General features: G+C 36.7%; 1 non-coding gene across 1 annotated transcript; it reads left to right on the forward strand.

The window, feature by feature from the left end:
* Nucleotides 1–569: 569 nt before the first annotated feature.
* LOC114200095 (small nucleolar RNA SNORA32) lies at nucleotides 570–695 on the forward strand. The gene has a single exon (XR_003607402.1). It is a non-coding gene; the product is annotated as a small nucleolar RNA SNORA32 (small nucleolar RNA).
* The last annotated feature ends 6,713 nt before the right edge of the window (nucleotides 696–7,408 follow it).

Genomic DNA, 7,408 nt, shown 5'->3' on the forward strand with positions numbered 1-7,408 from the left:
ACAAATGGAAAGATATTCCATGTTTATGGATTTGAGGAACGAATATTATTAATATGTCCGTGCTACCGAAAGCAATCTACAGATTTAATGCGATCCCTATCAAAATACCAACAGCAGTTTTTACAGACTGAGAACAATCCTAAAATTTGTTTGGGATCACAAAAGAAGTGGGACTCGATCCCAGGACCCTGGGATCATGACCTGAGCTGAAGGCAGATGCTTAACGACTGAGCCACCCAGGCGCCCAAAAGAAAAAAAATCTTAAGGAATACGTCTTTAACCTTGGCTGCACTGTATTTCCACAGATAAGAATCTATTGAAGATTAAATAAAAATTTAAATTATATAATATGGGGAGCATTCCACTATATGCACGAGTCAGCAGATACAACAAACATCAGAGAATTGGGTTGTTAAGAATTTCAGATTATTCAACAATCTGAGAGGTATATGTCTAAAATGATTAAATAAAAGGAAAAAATAAAACCTAGAAGAGCATGATGCTATAAAAAAGACTAAGCAGTTTCAAAAAGGAATTGATTAAAACTTACATATAAAACTAGTTATATATGGTCATTACCAAGGCTTTGAGAATGCAGTTTCTCATTTGCTGTGGACATGACCATAAAAAAATTTTCCCACTAGGTTTTCTTTCTTTCTGCTACTTTGCTAGCATTCAGCCTATTGGGAACATTTTATCAACCCTGTTCTATTTCCATCGGCTAGATCAGCACTGTCCAGTATAAACGTAACACAAGCCATATGTGATTTGGTAGTAGTCATATTTCAAATTCTCATCTGACCATACATGGCTAGTATATTGAACAGTGCGTGCCTAGATCTCTACTCTTGCAAATGTCTTTTGCTAAATCACTCTTGCTAATAACCATGCAACTTGTAATACAATAGATTTAACAGAGGGAGGCAGGCTTCAGTTTACATGATCATCTCTGGAAATGGAACCTTACTTTTATGTTCTTGTTATGTAGGACTGACAGTGACAACTGTGGATTGAACAAGTTCTTTTTAAAAGGGCTATTTTGAAGATTATGATTCTGACTTTGGAGGAACTACTGTGATTGGAAGCAGAAGGAATCACATGTAAAATTCCTTAAATAAAAATTTATTGACTTAAAAAAAACTAATTATATAAGCTAAAACTTAATTGTTCTTTTAAATAAGTATATCCTGCCCAGTTGAAGAGATAATTAGTGAAATTAGAAAAAGCTTCTCAGTGGGATATAAAATTTGGAAAATATGACAGAGAGGTCAAGAGATGTAGCAAAGAGAATATTCTGTTAAAAATTATAGAACCAACCCTTCTGAAATAAAACAATTACAGTAAGTAAAAATTTTAAAATGTTAAATCCAAAAGAACAAACAGAATTGGGGAGGAGATGGTCGGTGAAAAGAAATAGCAACAGAACTAGGAAGAATAGAAGAAGATGAATGAGTTTTAACTAATACAGCACACTAGAGAAAGACGATGTGTGCTAATGCAATTGCAGTAAGTGAAAAAGAATGAAGATTCTTGACGCTACAGAACCTAAGAAAATCTTTGGAATTGAAGGCATCAAATGCATCTGCAGGCTGTGATATGGAGTGGAAACCAGGAAGAGATTGCAGTATAGAAAGTCCACACTCAGGAATACAAAGTGCTGCTTAGGATCTTAGTGCTATGCAGAACATACAGTTGCTAAGTGAAGTCTACATGTGAGTGAGGAGGTTTCCACACCACCTGCCAAAGTGCTGACAGTTGGGCTTACACACTTTATGGAAATACATGAGCCTAATGCCCCCTGGTCCTCAGCTGAAGCCTCAACGGAGACTTCTGGATGTACATCTGTGTGTCATCTCTTACTACTCTCAGCTGTTTTAGCTTCCTCTAAATGAGTCAAGTTTGATCACCTCCTCCAACATGGCAGGAGTCAAGGCAATTCCAGCACTCAGTCCCAATACAGCCAAACTCAGAGAGACTCTCTACAAAGTCTCCACCAAGTCTCTGGCTCTTTCTTTTACTTCTTTCCTGGTGATGGTAGTAGATCAGGGTATTCTAGGGGGGACACAATTGGGCAACCTACTATGGTTGTGCTTAACTTGTCCAATGAATAGAAGTTGAGCCCTGGTGAACAGAAAGAAAAGGAAAAGCAGTTTATGAATAAAACTGCTATGAACCATCTTGTACATTTTTTTGAGGGGTGTAGGTTTTTGTTCTTCTGTTCCTTTGTTCTTCCTAGGAGTAAAATTTTTTGGTTACAAGGTAGACATATGTTTGCTTTTATGATAAGCTGCCAGATCTTTTCCCAAGGTAGTTGAACCATTCAGTATTTCCACAGCAATGTATAAGAGCTCTGGGTTGCCGTCATTGGGTATTGTCTATTTTTTTAAAAAAAATTTTAATTATTTTAACAGTATGCTTTTATTTCATGGTGAATTTCAATTGTATTTCCTTGAGGACTAAAGATTTTGGGTACTTTTTCATGTTTATTGGCCCTTTTCACATTCTCTTTTATGATGTCCATTTTGTGTCCTCTTTTGTGTCCATTCAGATCTTTTGCCTGTTTCTTATTAGGTTGTTTTGTTTTTAATTAATGAGTTATAGGAATTTTTTATAATAACTAGATACTAATCCCTTGTAAAGTGTAAGTTTTGCAAATATTTTTTCCCTACCTTGTGACTTACCTATTTTTTCTTAATGTTTTTTTTATGGATGAGCAGAAGTTTTTAATTTTGAGGAAGCCCAATTTATAAATTCTTTCTTTTATGGTTATTGATGTCTATATTCAGTCTAAAAAACTGCTTATCTCCAAATTGCAGTGATACTAATAGTATAAAGAGTGATAATGATTAATAGTTTTAGCTTTTACTTTGAGTCCATGAGTCACTGTAAATTAATGTTTGTATAATGTTTGTTTACCTAATGGTAAAGTACAGGTCAGAGTTCATTTTTTTCCATATATTATATTTAGTTGTTCATAATTTGTAAGAAGATATTCCTTACCACATTGGGTTGCTTTGACATTTGCCAGAAATTAAGTTATCATGTAACTATGGGTATATTTCTGATCTTTATTCTGTTCCATTGCATTAACTTACTGGCTCTAATGCCATTGCCATGTTTCTTGATTACACTATCTCTATAAGTCTGAAATCATGTGGTGCAAGTTGTGTAACTTTATTCCTTTTAAATATTATTTTGGATCTTTAAGTCTTTTGCCTATTGATAGATATTTTAGAATCAGATTACCAATTTCTACAAATAAATTGGCTCAGATTATGATTGAAATTGCATTCAAGCAATTTGTAGAGAATTTTGGAGATCAAATTTTGGAGAACTGACAATTTTATAATATTTATTCTTACAATCTGTGAATCTGTGAATCTATATTTTTCTACTTGTTCGGTTTCAAATTTCTCTGCAGTGTTTTCTAGTTTTCACTTTACACCTATTCTTAAATGTATTCTTTTTTTTATTTTTTTATTGTTATATTAGACACCATACATTACATCATTAGGTTTTTTAAAATTTTTAATTCTTATGTTAATCACCATATATTACATCATTAGTTTTTGATGTAGTGTTCCATGATTCATTGTTTGTGCATAACACCCAGTGCCCCATGCAGAGTGTGCCCTCTTTCATACCCATCACCAGGCTAACTCATCCTCCCACACCCCTCCCTTCTAGAACCCTCAGTTTGTTTTTCAGAGTCCATCATCTCTCATGTTTCGTCTCCCCCTCCGATTTACTGCCCTTTATTCTTCCCCTCCTGCTATCTTCTTCTTTTTCTTTTTTCTTAACATATGTTGAATTATTTGTTTCAGAAGTACAGATCTGTGATTCAACAGTCTTACACAATTCACAGCACTCACCATAGCACATACCCTACCCACTGTCTATCACCCAGCCACCCCATCCCTCCCACCCCCACCACTCCAGCAACCCTCAATTTGTTTCCTGAGATTAAGAATTCCTCATATCAGTGAGATCATATGATAAATGTGTTTCTCTGATTGACTTATTTCACTCAGCATAACACTCTCCAGTTCCATCCACGTCGTTGCAAATGGCAAGATCTCATTCCTTTTGATGGCTGCATAATATTCCATTGTGTATATATACCACTTCTTCTTTATCCATTCATCTGTCGATGGACATCTTGGCTCTTTCCACAGTTTGGCTATTGTGGACATTGCTGCTATAAACATTGGGGTGCACGTACCCCTTCGGATTCCCTACATTTGTATCTTTTGGGTAAATACCAAGTAGTGCAATTGCTGGATCGTATGGTAACTCTATTTTCAACTGTTTGAGGAACCTCCATACTGTTTTCCAGAGGGGTTGCACCAGCTTGCATTCCCACCAACAGTGTAGGAGGGTTCCCCTTTCTCCGCATCCCCACCAACATCTGTCATTTCCTGACTTGTTAATTTTAACCATTCTGACGGGTGTGAGGTGGTATCTCATTGAGGTTTTGATTTGGATTTCCCTGATGCTGAGCGATGTTTAGCACTTTTTCATGTGTCTTTTGGCCATTTGGATGTCTTCTTTGAAAAATGTCTGTTTATGTCTTCTGCCCATTTCTGGATTGGATTATTTGTTCTTTGGGTGTTGAGTTTAAGAAGTTCTTTATAGATTTTGGATACTAGCCCTTTATCTGATATGTCATTTGCAAATATTTTCTCCCATTCTGTCGGTTGTCTTTTGGTTTTGTGGACTGTTTCTTTTGCTGTGCAAAAGCTTTTTATCTTGATGATGTCCCAATAGTTCATTTTTGCCCTTGCTTCCCTTGCCTTTGGCGATGTTTCTACGAAGAAGTTCCTGCGGCTGAGGTCGAAGAGGTTGTTACCTGTGTTCTCCTTTAGGATTTTGATGGACTCCTGTCTCACGTTTAGGTCTTTCAACCATTTGGAGTCTATTTTTGTGTGTGGTGTAAGGAAATGGTCCAGTTTCATTCTTCTGCATGTGGCTGTCCAATTTTCCCAACACCATTTGTTGAAGAGACTATCATTTTTCCATTGGACATTCTTTCCTGCTTTGTCAAAGATCAGTTGACCATAGAGTTGAGGGTCCATTTCTGGGCTCTCTATTCTGTTCCATTGATCGATGTGTCTGTTTTTTTGCCAGTACCATACTGTCTTGATGATGATAGCTTTGTAACAGAGCTGGAAGTCCGGAATTGTGATGCCGCCAGCTTTCCTTTGCTTTTTCAACATTCCTCTGGCTATTCGGGGTCTCTTCTGGTTCCATACAAATTTTAGGATTATTTGTTCCATTTCTTTGAAAAAAGTGGTTGGTATTTTGATGGGGATTGCATTGAATGTGTGGATTGCTCTAGGTAGCATTGACATCTTCACAATGTTTGTTCTTCCAATCCATGAGCATGGAATGTTTTTCCATTTCTTTGTGTCTTCTTCATTTCTTTCATGAGTATTTTATAGTTTTCTGAGTACAGATCCTTTGCCTCTTTGGTTGAATTTATTCCTAGGTATCTTATTGTTTTGGGTGCAATTGTAAATGGGATCGACTCCTTGATTTGTCTCTCTTCTGTCTTGTTGTTGGTGTATAGGAATGCCATTGATTTCTGAGCATTGATTTTATATCCTGCTATTTTACTGAATTCCTGTATGAGTTCTAGCAGTTGTGGGGTGGAGTCTTTTGGGTTTTCCACATACAGTATCATATCATCTGCAAGAGTGAGAGTTTGACTTCCTCTTTGCCGATTTGGATGCCTTTGATTTCTTTTTGTTGTCTGATTGCTGTGGCTAGGACTTCTAATACTATGTTGAATAGCAGTGGTGATAGTGGACATCCCTGCCGCGTTCCTGACCTTAGGGGAAAAACTCTCAGCTTTTCCCCATTGAGAATGATATTCGCTGTAGGTTTTTCATAGATGGCTTTTATGATATTGAGGTATGTACCCTCTATGCCTATACTCTGAAGAGTTTTGATCAATAAGGGATGCTGTACTTCGGCAAATGCTTTTTCTGCATCTATTGAGAGGATCCTATGATTCTTGTTCTCTCTTTTGTTAATGTATTGTATCACGTTGATTGATTTGTGGATGTTGAACCAACCTTGCAGCCCAGGGATAAATCCCACTTGGTCATGGTGAATAATCCTTTTAATGTACTGTTGTATCCTATTGGCTAGTATTTTGGTGAGAATTTTTGCATCCCTGTTCATCAAGGATATTGGTCTGTAATTCTCCTTTTTGATGGGGTCTTTGTCTGGCTTTGGGATCAAGATAATGGTGGCCTCATAAAATGAGTTTGGAAGTTTTCCTTCCATTTCTATTTTTTGGAACAGTTTCAGGAGAATAGGTATTATTTCTTCTTTAAATGTATGGTAGAATTCCCCTGGGAAGCCATCTGGCCCTGGGCTTTTCTTTGTTGGGATATTTTTGATGACTGCTACAATTTCCTTAGTGGTTATAGGTCTGTTCAGGTTTTCTATTTCTTCCTGGTTCAATTTTGGTAGTTGATACATCTCTAGGAATGCATCCATTTCTTCCAGGTTATCTAATTTGCTGGCATAGAGTTGCTCATAGTATGTTCTTATAATTGTTTGTATTTCTTTGGTGTTGGTTGTGATCTCTCCTCTTTCATTCATGATTTTGTTCATTTGGGTCCTTTCTCTTTTCTTTTTGATAAGTCTGGCCAGGGGTTTGTCAATCTTGTTAATTCTTTCAAAGAACCAGCTCCTAGTTTCGTTGATGTGTTCTACTGTTCTTTTGGTTTCTATTTCATTGATTTCTGCTCTGATCTTTATTATTTCTCTTCTCCTGCTGGGTTTTGGCTGTATTTGCTGTTTTTTCTCTAGCTCCTTTAGGTGTAGGGTTAGGTTGTATATTTGAGACCTTTCTTGTTTCTTGAGAAAGGCTTGTATTGCTATATACTTTCCTCTCAGGGCTGCCTTTGCTCTATCCCAAAGATTTTGAACAGCTGTGTTTTCATTTTCATTGGTTTCCATGAATTTTTAAAATTCTTCTTTAATTTCCTGGTTGACCCATTCTTTCTTTACTAGGATGCTCTTTAGCCTCCATGTATTTGTGTTCTTTCTGACTTTTGTCTTGTGATTGAGTTCTAGTTTCAAAGCATTGTGGTCTGAAAATATGCAGGGAATGATCCCAATCTTTTGGTACCAGTTGAGACCTGATTTGTGACCTAGGATGTGATCAATTCTGGAGAATGTTCCATGGGCACTAGAGAAGAATGTGTATTCCATTGCTTTGGGATGGAATGTTCTGAATATGTCTGTAAAGTCCATTTGGTCCAGTGTGTCATTTAAAGTCTTTATTTCCTTGTTGATCTTTTGCTTAGATGATCTGTCCATTTCAGTCAGGGGGCTGTTAAAGTCCCCCACTATTATTGTATTGTTGTCGATGTGTTTCTTTGCTTTTGTTATT

The sequence above is a fragment of the Eumetopias jubatus genome, unplaced genomic scaffold (assembly GCF_037043125.1).
Source record: "Eumetopias jubatus isolate StellerSeaLion01/CBP00866 unplaced genomic scaffold, mEumJub1_p1.0 scaffold_12, whole genome shotgun sequence".
Taxonomy (NCBI): Eukaryota; Metazoa; Chordata; class Mammalia; order Carnivora; family Otariidae; genus Eumetopias; species Eumetopias jubatus.